The sequence below is a fragment of the Hypomesus nipponensis genome, chromosome 19, assembly GCF_054491055.1.
Source record: "Hypomesus nipponensis isolate SF chromosome 19, ASM5449105v1, whole genome shotgun sequence".
Lineage (NCBI taxonomy): Eukaryota > Metazoa > Chordata > Actinopteri > Osmeriformes > Osmeridae > Hypomesus > Hypomesus nipponensis.
The window spans coordinates 6,902,381-6,917,155 of NC_140379.1; the positions used below are offsets into that span (position 1 = coordinate 6,902,381).

General features: G+C 38.7%; 1 long non-coding RNA gene across 1 annotated transcript; it reads left to right on the top strand.

Moving 5' to 3' along the window:
• Positions 1 to 5,544: 5,544 nt before the first annotated feature.
• LOC146246725 (uncharacterized) lies at positions 5,545 to 12,192 on the top strand. Its single transcript, XR_014732288.1, has 3 exons — positions 5,545 to 5,590; positions 6,281 to 6,341; positions 11,378 to 12,192. It is a non-coding gene; the product is annotated as an uncharacterized LOC146246725 (long non-coding RNA).
• Positions 12,193 to 14,775: the final 2,583 nt, after the last annotated feature.

Below are 14,775 nucleotides of genomic sequence, written 5' to 3' on the forward strand. Positions count from 1 at the left end.
GAAGAGCTCAAGGCTCCATGACAAAGTTCAAATTATTTCAAGGATGCCGCAAAATCCTACAACCCCTTATCAATAAATACTCGCAGAGACAGGCACGGTTTGTTATGACAGATGTATTTTTTCACTTGACAAGCAGAACTACCTCTCAATTACAACCAGTATGAGTATTACAAGCCTCGCCAGTGCCAGGCCATGACAGCAGCTGTTAAAATGCAAACATCTGCTCATTCAGAAGAGTTATTTTTGAACTCTTGAATCTAGGACAGAGGTATAATTATAGGTTTGGTACAAACTAAAGACCTGTATGTGACTAATCTGCTAATGTTGTTATGTTAAGTGTTCTTATTTTGTTTTTTTGTGCACAGAATGTTTATCTGCTCTCCTATTAATGTAAAAATAACAAATGGATTAGGGCAAGCATGTATGTCTGCAAGGACCCACACTGTACAGTATGGAAAAAAAATACGGAAACCATTCTTTCATAACCGTTTAACCCTTTAATGTTATGACACTCATTTGCAGTGGCTGGAAATGATTGGCCTGAAGCATTTTAGCAAATCAGATCTTTTGCGTAACAGACATGGCCGCAAACCCATCGGAGGTACACTTGGCAGACGTACGCCCTATACCCCCGGATCAAACCCTCGACCTACGAGATCTCAGACGCGACCGTTACCAGCTACAGCAACAAAAAGCTAGGGATTTGCTAGCGCGGGTGGCCGATATAAAGTTAGGTTTAGTTTAATCGCTCTACACCGGCTACACATGCAAACTACTGCAGAGATTGACATTTTGTCTAAATCAACCTGCCTCTCTACTTACAGTATAACAGAAGCAGTCGTAGGTTATTCGTTCTGTAGGCCTACTTTATATGACAGAAAGCCACCAGGAACCAGATGGATTAATATGGATGTTTTTTTTCAATGGGATAGGCGTAGGCTTATACTATTTGGTCTATTCGTTCTCTTCTTTCCACATTTCCTGTTCATGAAGGTCTGAGATTGCTTGCACTGATACATTTCTCACTCTGAAATTGTGTAGAGTAAAGTAGGTCACAACAAGGGCTGTCTCTGTTAACCAAGCATGTAAATAAATAGACACATTCCCACTTTGAACTAATCAGAAAACAATTATACTTCATTAAAATGTTTCAGTGCACTGCTGTGAGGATGACAAGTCATTTCTAACTCTGTTTCATTGCAAGTCCCTGGGCATCCAGATGAGAAGATTAATGGAGGCTCTCAAAGGGATTTGCAAATGTTACCTATCAAATATGTTGCCTGAACCTCTACTCATTGCAAACAGCAGGGCTTCTTGCTTGGCAGCATCGTATTCATTCAGTTCAATTCCCAGTGCCAAATCATCACATTACACTCATTCATTATACTCGTATCCTCTGTTTGCATTTTCAACATGATGTTGCCGGGCATGTTTGAAGAAAAACTGAATTTAATATCATTAGTTCTTCTTGTTTTTGTTAAATTGTGCGCTATTCCTTGAGATCTTGACTTGCTCCTTGTGTGTTATAACACTTTAGGATTTAAGGGTTAGAAAGGTTTACTGTCTTGCTGGGATTTATAGTTCTCTGTTTAGCCATTGTACCGTGGGCTACCATCGTGCCTGGTGTGATTTAAAGTGTAATTGAACGGTGCAAAAATTCTGCACATATTTTTTGCTGCCATCCAAATAAAAAAATCAGAATGCTCTTCGAGATGAAAGAAAATCACAGCATGCTAAATCAATTTCTACATTGTGACGAGGTCATGAATTCTCCGATATATGAAATTGTCAGGCAGAAAGAGCGTGTACAGTAGAAGGTAATAAAGGATAGGGAATGATGATCATGTCTTCTGACTTTAGGCTGTGGAGACAAGAGAGACAAGAGAGAAGGCCCGGCAAAAGCATGCTGAATGTTACTGTTTTTCCCTCCTCCAAGCAGGGAGATGAGAAATTCCATCTGCATTGCAGCACATCACAATTCATTCGCGCTGGAGCTATGCTGCTTTTCCAGAAGGGATGAGCATGAGAGACCGTAACCACTACACCGAGACTGATGAAAGTGTTAAAAAGTAAAATGCTGCTGCTAGGAAAGGGGGCATTTATTACATACCAGTCAATGACAAGTCCTGAAGTGTTTGTGTGTGTGTTTGGTTTGAGTTGATTTTTGTACATGTAAGTGTGTGTAGCCTACATGTAAGTGAGTGTGTGTTTGCCTTCTGTGTGTATACTACGACCAAGCTAGATTTCATCATACCATAGACAGAGTAGTTTTCAGTCTTGTATAGGCTACTTACCTATACGCTTGAGTAAGACAGGGCTCTCAAGTCTCACGCATTCGCCCCGAGACTCACGCATTTCAGACATTTCTCACACTCTCACGCAACACCTTGTATTTCTTCGCATTTGAAACATTTCTCAAGCTGAGAAATGCTATATACAATTAAAGGATGAGGCCTAGTATTAGGGGCCGTTTAGGAAGTAATTCTGACTGTCCTGACACATACACATATGAAACACATACACATTCACATTTGAAACATTCACACACATCCATACTACTGAAAACTCACATCCACACACGTATGAAACACTTTTACATGTGAAATGTTCACATGCATTCATACTACTGAAAACGTACATATACAAGCCTACATATGAAATTCTGGCACAGACGCATGTGAAACTTTAAGAATGTAAGAGTGTGAGAACATTTTCACTATATCCGCAAAGCATTTCAGTATATCCGGAAGTCAGCTCAGTAGGTTAGCAATTTTACAGAAACAGGAGCAAAATAGCCTCTGACAACTTTTTACTTTCTCTACTAAATTTTTTACACAAATATCTGTACTTTCTACTTTTCACATTTTAAAGCCAGGCTTGTAACTTTAGTTTTAATCTGTATTTGGTGGCATGAACAATATCATTTATTTGTGCAATTTTTTAACATTTTCTGGCTATCACGTACAACAAAGTTAACTAGTCTATGAAGCTACCATGGAGGAAGGCAGAAGTTGAAATGTTTCAAAATAATTTTCTAAATAAAGGTATTTTCCATAAAAGTTTACAAAAAAAGTTTTGAAAGGTTGAAAAAATACTTTTTTATAAAGGTTTGGTAAAAAAAAGTTTTGAGAGATTGGAAACAATGTTTTCGAAAAAAGGTTTTGAAAAAGTTGAGAAAACGTTTTGAAAGTTTGGAACAATACCAGACAATCAGAAACATCACTACTCGAAAAGCGCACCTCATTTACATAAAGTTTAGAATATATCAACTCGAATTGCTTGGATCGCGTCTATGGAGGACAAAACCTGCCATATTTAAAAATGAATGAATGAATAAATAAATGTCCACATCCATGCATTTAGACATAAATAAATGAATACATGTACTAATTAATGCACAATTGTCAATCAATATTACCTTATAATTTACATGTATTTATGTATGTATTTGTGTATTCATTTATCTATTCATTTATTTATTCATTCATGTGTTCATTTATTCATTCATTCATTCATTCCTGTATTTCTTCTTCTCAATATGTTAATGAGATGTGTCAATCAAAATAGGTAGGCGGTATTTGACACACCATTGGCTAATCGTTTTCCACGCTTTGTATTCGATTATGTAGCCTTACATCCATCCTTGCTGTCATGGACAACATAGCCTACATGGACAGGCTGGCCGACCTTGTTGAAAACAAAGATTTAATTCACCATATATGATATTTGGATAAACAAACATGTTATAAAGATTTTAATACGTTAGTTGTGGGCTATCACTTAACACCCAACTTCACTACGCTGACCGGCCAACCATGTGTTTACCCCGATAAAAACGTAAACATTTTAAAATAAAAAATCCTGATTGTTGATTGTCAAACCAACATATTTGTCCTGTGTGTAAGAGCGAGATAGACAATCTGGCATATAGCCCCCAATCAAGCAGAAGAGAAATTTGTGAAGATTGACGACACAAAGTTAATCATCAAAGATGAAAAGTAGCTTAGTCCTAAATGGAGTTGTATGCCCCATAGCACATATTTTACAAAGACTACGGCAACAAAAGCCAAACGTTGCCACGTTATATTGGGAATGGGATGCCGTTGCGACGGTTATTGTTGGAGCAACAAGTTGCCTAAATAGCTTGTAGCCTATGCCATGTTTATGTACATGTCAGCTTTACATGTAGAAAAGAAAATCTCAGAGAAGGTGAAAGGCTTGGTGACCGGCGTGGAGAAATGCGCGTCTAGTGTGAACAGCATCGCGCCATTCGTAGTATATTGTGGCGCTCCAGGGCGCTTCGCAGCCAGTGTGTCCCAGGCGTTAGCTAGATTGAATCTATGGCTCTGGATTGATTGCAATGTCTGAACATCAGTTTCCACGCCTACTGGCCTCCTCTCATTATCATATTGGGAACAATGAATGAATGAATGAATGAATGAATGAATGAATAAATGAATAAATGAATAAATGAATAAATGAATAAATAAATGAATTAATAAATGAATATATAAATGAATGAATGAATAAATCAATCAATCAATAAATCAATACATAAACATAAAATACATAAATGTAAAATATATGTAACTATTGATTGACAATTGTGCATTAATTAATATATATATTCGTTTATTTCTGTCTAAATGCATGGATGTGGACATTTATTTATTCATTCATTCATTTGTAAATATGGCAGGTTTGGTCCTCCATACGCGTCGTTCCCCTTCCCACAATGCACAATGAATGGAAAGCATCGCGTTGCTCAAATTGCTTCGCTGTTGGACACGTACAGTTTTGGTTCTGTTTCATCGCCAATAGGGTTATAACAGAGAATGTCTAATATAGAGAGAACTGCCACTCTCGGGAAACTTCCGGGTTCTGAACTGGTTAAAGTTCCATGTGAGGGCGCTAACGAGCGAGTGCAGAATGAATGGAGGTCTATCGGAGCTATACCCCCCAAAAATCCACTTTTCTCAGGATATAATTTTTTGTCTAGTAATTTGAATTCTGAATTCGAAAAGGGAGGCAAAAAAAATACACACTGCTGGCTGTTAGATTTTTTAAAAGTCGCCTTTCTGTTCTAAAAAGCTTTTGAAAATGTAATTGATTTCATACACATCGTAAGACCAGAGCTACTGCTTTACGGCAAGCTCTGGTCACTTACTTTTTTCTCTCAGGGCATCGACAACACAGCTGACAGGTTAGGCTCTTCCTGTCAATACACATGCTAGAAAGTAATAATCGGAGATTTCTCAACGACAATCAGGCAAAAGAGACAAATTTAGCCGTTTAGCTCCATAGACTCCCATTCAACATGCACTCGCTCGCGATCACTCCCAGTGGAACTCTGGTGGAACTGCAACCAAATTCGGTACAATGGGGCTTAATAGGGACTGGCAAGGCTCTCCTTAAACAGGCTCTGGTTATAATGTTTTAAGGCACGCAGAGATTTTCAAGCAAGGAAGGTGGCAGGAGGGGGGCGGAGTTCGTTGACTTGAATTCTCTCAACTGATTGGCTAGCGTAACCAACCACTTGCTTCAGTAGGACCCAGTCTGTCCCTGGAATACTAATGTCAAACCTGCTAAGGTAAGTTTGTGTTCAACATTGTTTTTGTAAATACAGCACAGTAAAATTACTCCATGTGCTGCTAAACTGCACAGAAGATTGCTTACACAGGTTATTCATACAATATCAATACTAGTGATAATGAGACAAGTTGTATCCCAGCAGCAGCTAGCCTGGCTTCAGCCTGCTGCTATGCTCGTGAGCGGACACTGTTAGCTATTTTGCCATCTAAGAAATCACAATTGTTTTTGTATGGACTTTTGCAAAGTCGCTCGGACCCAGATTTTCAGCTTAGTTGCTATAGTTCTGTTGTATTATCAGGTAAAAGTATCACTACCATCACCATTAAGCAGCAGCAGTCATTTATACCTTTCCCAAAAGTCTTCACCGATGTTCTAAACGTTGACATACCATCTAATGATTTATTTTGAAAATGTATTGTGATCTCAACCTATATAGCCAACTTACACGCACTCTGCTTAATGGTGTACCATATCATTCACAATATGTCTAATGTCTGTCAAGATTCATTTGGCAGCATGTTTTCCATGCAGGGGGAAATGGCATCTGGTCGAGCAGCTGTGTGATTATAATTGCTACACAACTTAGGCTAATAAATAGCAACATATTAGAAATGCAATTTTAGTGAGTGTAAACTTTTAAAGAAGTTTTAGTGTGCATAATGTTCCATGCAATGTGCCATTTGAACAGGCTCACAAGCTCAAGATTTCAGGACTAAACCCCTGTACACACTTAATACACAATACCTTGGGTAAGCTATTTATAATCACTTTGCGTATTCAAGTCATGTACAGTACTTTTTTACCATATAACCATTTATCCAAGGTATCATGTATAATGTTTTTCATATTTAGTTTGATGTGCACAAATTACACAACCTATATTGTGCAAGGCATCTAGTCCATTAAAATGGTACACATAGTTTAATTAACCGTTTTTGCATGCTTGCATTGTGTAACTTTTGATAGAATGCAGAACATTACCCTGTTTAATGAGTATTAGGTTTTTTCATGGTGATGTCATTTCTGGAATTTTTGGACAATTCATTTACCCCTTCAGCGTTTAGGGTCTTCTCTACTGTAAGCATTTAGTTTGGAAGCGAATCCTTAAATGAACCATTAAGTAGATTTTCCTATGAAATGACATATCAGTGAACAAGATGCCACGGGATAAACAGACATGTTATTGCACCATATTACTTTGAGTAACAGGGGTGATTATTTCATTATCAACCACACTTCGATACATTTGTGGATATCATTTCGGGAACTGTTTGTTATACAAGGTTGCTCACATGCTTTACAGCAGTCTGGATTAGCCTCGAGACACTCTCACCTTGAGTCTGAAGCCCATATTAACAGTACAACTAGACCACAATCCTCCTTTTGAATATGAGAAATGCTATCATCTGCAGTGCAGTTTCCCTCGGAGGAAAAGCATGCTGGGGCCGCTGCTTCTGATTAGATGTCCCACCACAGTTTGGATACAGTGACTTAAAGCATGTCTGCCCTTTAACAAGCAGGTAGCTTCGGACTGACCTCTGAGAGAGACAGCTGGGGACTTTGTGTACTGTTGAAATCCCCTTTTGCCACTGGGCCTCCTGCATGGGACTAAATAGCAGGTTACATACTACTAAGTATGTGTTTAATTCACCTTCAGTAAAGCTGCAGTAGCACTTTAGAGGGGAAAAAACGCTCCATGGAACAAAAGACTGTGTTTGTGCTGCCTTGCAGGGAGCCATGACCGGCTAGAATAAGGTTGCTTTCTGATATCTGCTGCTGCAGAGAAATAATGGTCATCACATTGGGAGCCCTCACAGCGTTTCTCTGTATGCTATTGCTATGACAGAAACTGTAATAATTAGCCCTGTCCCACCACGCTCCTCCCCCACTCCTCTTCCGCCTCCACCCCCCTGCCTTACACACACACTCACCCAACCGTTTTTGCTGCCCTTCGAAAGAAGACCAGATCATTTGGAGGCAACAGTGTGCATTATTGCTCTTCCTTGATGGTAATCGCTCTGACAATCTGCTCATTTCAAGCAGAGAAATAAATACATTTTTACACCATCGCTCTGAGCCTTGCATTAAGATGAGGACAATAATTTCCTTGTAAAGCACCAGTCAAGTGGAAGATTATATCCATATTGCATTTTTGTTCTCCAGGCACTGGGAGGAAAGTAAATGCTGTTTGTAGCTGCTCCATTTGATTCCTGCAGGCAGGGCTTCTTTCAATTCCATTTTCCTTGGCTCTGCTTTACTCTCTATTAAAAAGACTCATTCAAATCTGGCAGAGGAAATTGCATCAAAAGGCCTTGAAGCAGTCATAGATCAAGGAAATTGTTACCATTTAAATGTGCTTGTTCTGTGCAGGTCCAGAGTTTTGTAGCATTTGAAGTCCTAAACCTTGTGTTACTAAGAGGAGAGGATTACTAGCCCCATACTGTATGTGGCATAATCAAACGTTAAGTAAAGAAACAGAGCTTTGCTAATTTAATAAACAATGCTTATGGAATACTAATATCTCTGAATGTAGATGTGATTCAATTTGATTTTCACTCCATTTCTCTTGCTTTCCCTCCCCTAAGGAGGAGATGCTGGTTTAAGCAAAGCTTTGCATCTTGATGAGTTGTTGCTTGTAGAATAATCCTTTGCGTGAACATACTTCACGGAAGGCATCCTTGTTGCACCCTGCAGGTCAACATTGCATTTTGTAATACATTGCTTGGCAGTGTAAATCCCACAGGGTAATTTGAATTCTACTCTGTACAAAATGAATTTACACTGTTGTGTCATTGATCATTTACAGACTTAATCTAGTTGAGTTTGCAATGTTTTTTTTTATGTTTTTCAGCCATGTTTTGCCAGTAGCCAAAGTAACCAGGCGTCCGTTTTGGCAAAAGGGAAAAGTTCCATTATTTCTGCCAGTAATGCAAAATTCACATCCTCCGAAAGTGTAGTATCCCGTTTTTATCATGATAACATTTTACATGCAAAACGATTTTGGTTTCAAACTGGATACACTGGATGTATGCTGGGAGATAAGTGTCTGTCTCATGATTACGCCACAAACTTCCTTTGAACATTGACCTAATTTTACCTTGCACACAAGTTAGCAGATGGAGTAAGCTTTGACTACAATTAATTAACATGGATTAGAGGCATTAATTAGAACCAAAATGTCTTGGAACTCATTAGTCTGATATGGATAACATTTCCATGGAGAGCCAAGCAATTGAACTCTCAATGATAAACAGTGTTTTGCTGCAAGAGAAAGGGGAAAACATTCTCATTTTGACTTAATTGAGTGAGCAGAGGAGGCGCTTCAGTCACTGCAACAATCAGTAATTACATAATATATTTTTCACTCTTTATCAGCGGAGTTGTTTTAGCGGAGTCTATGTCATTACTGACAAAAATACATACAAATGTTAGCAAAGTTAATTTATGTTCTGTTGTGCGTACAAGATTACTCTATGACTACGGATGCTCAAAGTACTACTGCTTGGTACAGGCCACAGACTAATAAGTAGTCCACTCCTTACATGGCATATCTCCTGTATATGCAACTGAATGAGCAGACAACCTGATCTGTAGATTAGATGGAGAGAGGTATGGTCTTATTAGAGTAGGCTGCTGAAGAATGCCATGCATGGCCCGAGGCATACCCTAGAGAAGAGGACTTTTCTCTCCACTTTATTTTTAAACGTTTGACAAGGCCTGTCTCTCCCAGTTACCATCTCTCGGAAAGGACAGTAACCCCTCACTTGCTTGGTTACATGTCAACAACCCTCTAGTTCACACCGTGTTGTACATTTTTGGGGTTTAACTACAGCACATGGATGAGTCTTTTCATATTGACTGGACTGCAAAGTACAGTCCACGCAAAGTGGACTGTGGACTGGACTGTTCTGATTCTGAAGGGCAAAAGAAGTACACTGGTATTTATCTCAAGACATTGAAGATGTTATTTAAGATAATTAAATGAGGGTTTCTGAGTTAGCAAACTATACTTATCCATCAATCAATATGTTGGTGACTTGAATACATATTTGTAGGTTGAGTTTATGGTAAGTCACTCAGAGTCCAATGTACATTCTGTGGATTTTGCTGTAGCTTTATTGCTAGCAAGACACCTGCATCTCAGTGGAACACCTGTTTTCAGATGCCTGCTCATTCCCGTAATCTGTTTCACTGACAGATGGATGGATGACTTCCTAGAGATGTAATCTTATTCATTTAACCTTCATGCTATCTATACTAAACACAGTCATCTCTCTTTATGTTTTCATGTTCAAATCACTGTAAGGTAATTTGATTGATGATTATTCGAGGAAACCTCTACAGTTACCCTTGATCCCTGCAACATTAATTGTCCAAAGTGTCTTCACTGCAGGCAGAGACGTTCTGATTAGAAGTCCAGGACCAACCGAGTATGGTGGACTTGTGTTCTTTCAGGCTCTCAGTAGCTAATCTCCAGGGGGATTTAAATCAAGACACTGCACTAGATAAGGACTGTCCTTAAGACCGCAGTGTTGTTTTAAGTAGTTCAATGGTCTATTGTTGTATTAAAGATGATAACCATGGTGGTAGATGAGATTAAAACAAATGAATGAACCAAATGATCATTAAGTGAGGACCGGTCTCCTGGCTATAGATATGAATTTCACGTCATGTTGTTAGACCACGAAAGCATAGCATAAGTAACTACAAGACAATTTACAAATAGAAATACTTACAATTAGCTCAGAATGTATGCATTTTGTAACAGTCTATTGATTTCCATTAAAATGTATGGTGACAAATAACCCACAAGACAATTTTCTTCTGAAGAAATAGGTCACAGATTCAATTACAGTCACTGAAGCATGGACTCAATCTATCATGCCAAATTAAGTGCATTTTAGCAACCTACTTTTCTTTCTGAATTTTATAGACACATTCAGTCTAGTGGAGAATCTGCAGAAACTAATACACCGGCTTCTTCAGATTAATTTATAGCTGTTTTATATGTTATGCACATTGAAAAATCATTTTCTTCAGGGAAAAAGCTGTTAACTCAGGCTCTTAGGTTTATCTGTCTTGAAAGCCAGCACTTCACCTCCTCCAGATTCTCATTATAAGTTTCAGGATTGCTTAGAAACTATTGCAGTTCAATAGTATCTGTTGGGTAAATGTGAAAATGAGTGGTTGGATTGTGCAAGGTATACTTAGGAGACACATGCACACTAATGAAATGTGATCATGATTTGCCAATCCCTGTGAAATGTTTTTTGAATGATAAAGAAATGTGCTCACTTTGTCATCGACATGAACAGTGCTTAGAAAGGCCAGTCTTCCGGTTGTGTGATTAACAAACGTCAGCAAAGCAAAAACAATGAACAGTAACCACATTCCCAAATGTTCCTACCTGAGGATTAATAGTGTTAGAAAGTGCTACTGCTGCAAAGGCTCATGCAAAATGGAACATATTGCAAAACAGATGTGAATACATTTTTTTTTTTTTTAAAGCTTTCTAAACTAACCTTGATTTGTTCTAATCTGTAATGAATGTATCTGATTTGCTTCACAATCACTCTAAATGCCAGACTTTGAGGCAGAAAGATTTGGGTCAAATCCACGTTTACTAGATGGGGAAGAATGACTCATGTCGGATTGATAATAGCCTTCGAACCAGAGCATTTTATTGTCTGGTGAGATTCAGCAGACTTGAATTCAATCTCTTGTCATCATCTTGTCATCTACTTAGGAGCAGCCAGCTCTCTCATTTTCCTCTGTCTGCATTCAGAAAGGGGTTGCCATGGAAGTGACCAACAGTGACCATCTCCAGAGACTTCAGCCTTTGTCTCTGTCTTCAATTGATGTCTCCGAATGTTCGCTCATATTTCATCAAATTGGGAACCTAGTCTTGTGTTAGGTTACTGGGAAACATTCAAGTTTTGAGTAGAAGTAGTTTTAGCGTTAAATCCATCTTTTATTATTCGCAGGCCTGTTTGATCTTAAGCTTGAACAGTGCTGGATATTCTCCTCTGAAGAAAGCTCTATAAAGCAGGCTTTAATAATTCATGACACCAAATTTAGATTTGTGCTCCACTGCTCAGAAACTAAAATTTTTCCACTACATTACTTTGTGAAATAGGCATGGATCTGCTTTTTAACTCTGATATACAGTTCAGCAAGTTTTTAACAGGCAATGCATATTGTTAGTCATATTTTATAGTAAAAGGAATATAGGAGTTAAACTGAACAGCTTTTCAATGATTTGTAATGTGTGCTCTTTCCATTACAGTAGGCTTCTGCTGCATGGCTCAGACTATGCAGACAGCATATTTCTGAAGTTTTGTCAATGGTGCTTCTATACAGCACAATGATGAATTGAAGTACTGTGTCAGGCAGGTGTCCAACCATGTATTATCTTCTACCTACCTACCTACCTAAAATGAAATCTTTTGATGTATTCTAATGTAAAAATGCAGATCTTGGACTTTGCGAGTCTCCATTGGTATGCTTTATATGTGTATGCTTGTCCCAAATACATATTAATGTAATAAAAGTGATTTAGGAATGGGCACTAGTTGGTTGTTCCTAGTACTAATGTCATGTAAATAGAGCAAAATAATCTCCAATGAGTAATGTCTGTTTACGTATGCACCGTGTGCTCTGTGTTTGGTTTCCCTTGCATGCAGAGTATAGCCTAGGTAATTGATTTCACTCGGCTCATTACGTACAATTTGTATATCACATGGGCTGGAAATGAAAGTTGTTGATTAGTTAAATCTTGTTTTAGGAAATAGCTTTTTCACATACTGATCAGTATGCTATCCCTGCAATATTATAATTTGCTTTGTGGCTTGATGTGCTTTCATGTGACTTTGGTACATTTAAATGTTTTGTATGTTTTGTCATATAATTAATGATATATCATATATTACATACTATATGTAAATGTTTTGTCAATTTAATACTTTCTGGTAGACTTATGAAACCCACGTCACTGCAAAGGTTAGATAACATTCAACTGAAGAACTCTCACACCGTTATTGATGATCCACAAGAGTAGTCCCTCTCAATCCAGATAATTGAGTCAGAGAAGAGCTAGGAACACCTCAGATTCTACAGCTTTATTAGGTGTGTGACACACAGATGTGTCTCATTATTTGGATGTCTGAGAAGGAAGCATTTTGTTCATTGACATTTGAAACATGAGGTGAGTGCGTCACTGGTCACTGTTGTTCTCTGAATGCACTCCCTGAAGATGGATCAAGGGTGAATGAGAGACTTTGTTCTTTAGTTTTTCCTATGTACTATAACTGTTGGATCTCATAACAGTGCTGCTTTATTTCACGTAGGCTCAATTTGTTGGCTCATGAACCAGTTTGCTGGCATAATGTTGTTTTCCCTCCTCTTAATATTCCTCGGTTTTCCTCTAATGCATGGCCTGTAATGATACATTCGATAAAACACAGTGTGAGTTTTCCTCTTACAAAGCTGACCTGCGTATAACGCCATGTAAAACATGAATCCAGAATATTTCCCCACAGCTGTTTTTGGTGGAATGTCTTCCTCTGCTTAACTGTGCAGGTTAATTGTCTTTTTTTTTTCAATCTCTGCATGGGATGAAACTTAAAAGGGACACAATTACAAATTGGAATTCTTATTTCCTCTGAGGCACAGGAAGGGGAAATGCATAAAGCACATGCCAGCGGTGACTGTCTACGTGCAGGGTCATTAGAAAAGAGAAACAAGCTAACCAGGCATCACTTTGGATTATGGTAACGTGACAAACCGCTGTGGTGAGGGCCTCCCTTCCTTTCTGAATATTTAGCAGTTGCTACTGTACTGGAGCTAGCTAAAGAGGTGTGAGTGCTTTGCACTGTGGCATAACTGCACCAGGCCATGCCCTGGAGGTGAGACAGCTCCATAGACCCATAGACACAGACCGCAGGGGTCATGGCTACTGTTGTAAGCCAGACCATTAGAGGCACAGGGGATGTAGAATGAGACACACTGACTAGATGGTAATGCCCCATTGTATTAAGACAAGCTATACCATGGCTTGGTTGAATGCTCAATTCTGATTGGCTCTTTGGTGGATTGTGCATTAATTTGTTTCACAAATCAATTGCTTTCCAAATCAATACGAAAATGTATATCAGACTGAAAGACCTAACCAAAAGAGACACAGACAAAAGCAGTTTAGATTCAAACCCCTAACCTGCAATCTGCAAATATTGGCAAATCTCACTCCCATGCAAACACGTGTGTGAACATACATGGAGACAAACGCCTCCACACACACACACACACACACACACACACACACACACCTCCCTCCAGGCAGAGAAACCTCCACTCATGGGCCCCAGCACCTCCTTTGCAGGACATTTTATGGTCTCATGAACATCAGTTGAGGTCATGCTCGGGTCACAGCCAATTTATCTTGGCGAGGTGCTGTGAGGGGGCTGTCTATGAAAAGACATCTTTGCATTAGCTGGGGGTCTTGATTGATCCCCACTTTCTGTTTACACTTTGTTTGCCAATTGTATTCATGAGGAGGGAATGCTTCTGTCAAATGGAGGCTTTGCGCCAGAGAAAATAATCTCCTTAGTTGTATGCTCTGTACGCTCTCCTTATTGTTTACCATTTACAATTAGGTTTCTGGCTAATGGTTTACTTTGCTACACCAAAATGTTGACACATATAACTCAATGAAGTATACCATACCACAATAGCAAATCTTTTAACAGTTTACAACATATTTTTATAGATTAGAATAATTTTGGGCCAGCAATGTCTAATTAGATTTCAACCATAAACTGTTGTACGCATGACTCAGGAATATGGGTTTGCTTTCCACCCTGCTTCATCACTTCAGTGTTTACTGGACTAAAGAGAGCCAAGTGTCTGTTTACCATCTGACATGAAGAGCTAGGCATCACTTTCTAAAGAACCAATTTGCTGCCTCTAAATTTAAACCCACGGTACACTTGTTTTCTGCTGTTCGAAGCCTCTCTCTCTGTTCCCACTTGCCGTTGCTTATCAGCCAATAGTTTGTTCTCACTTGGGCTCATGTTTTTTGCTCTATTGGACTTTCTCCCTTCTAGTTTCCACAGACTGTGCTGTTACAATCATAACACATCCTTTAGACTGAAAACAATGTTGTGTTAGCATTTTTCTATCTAGATT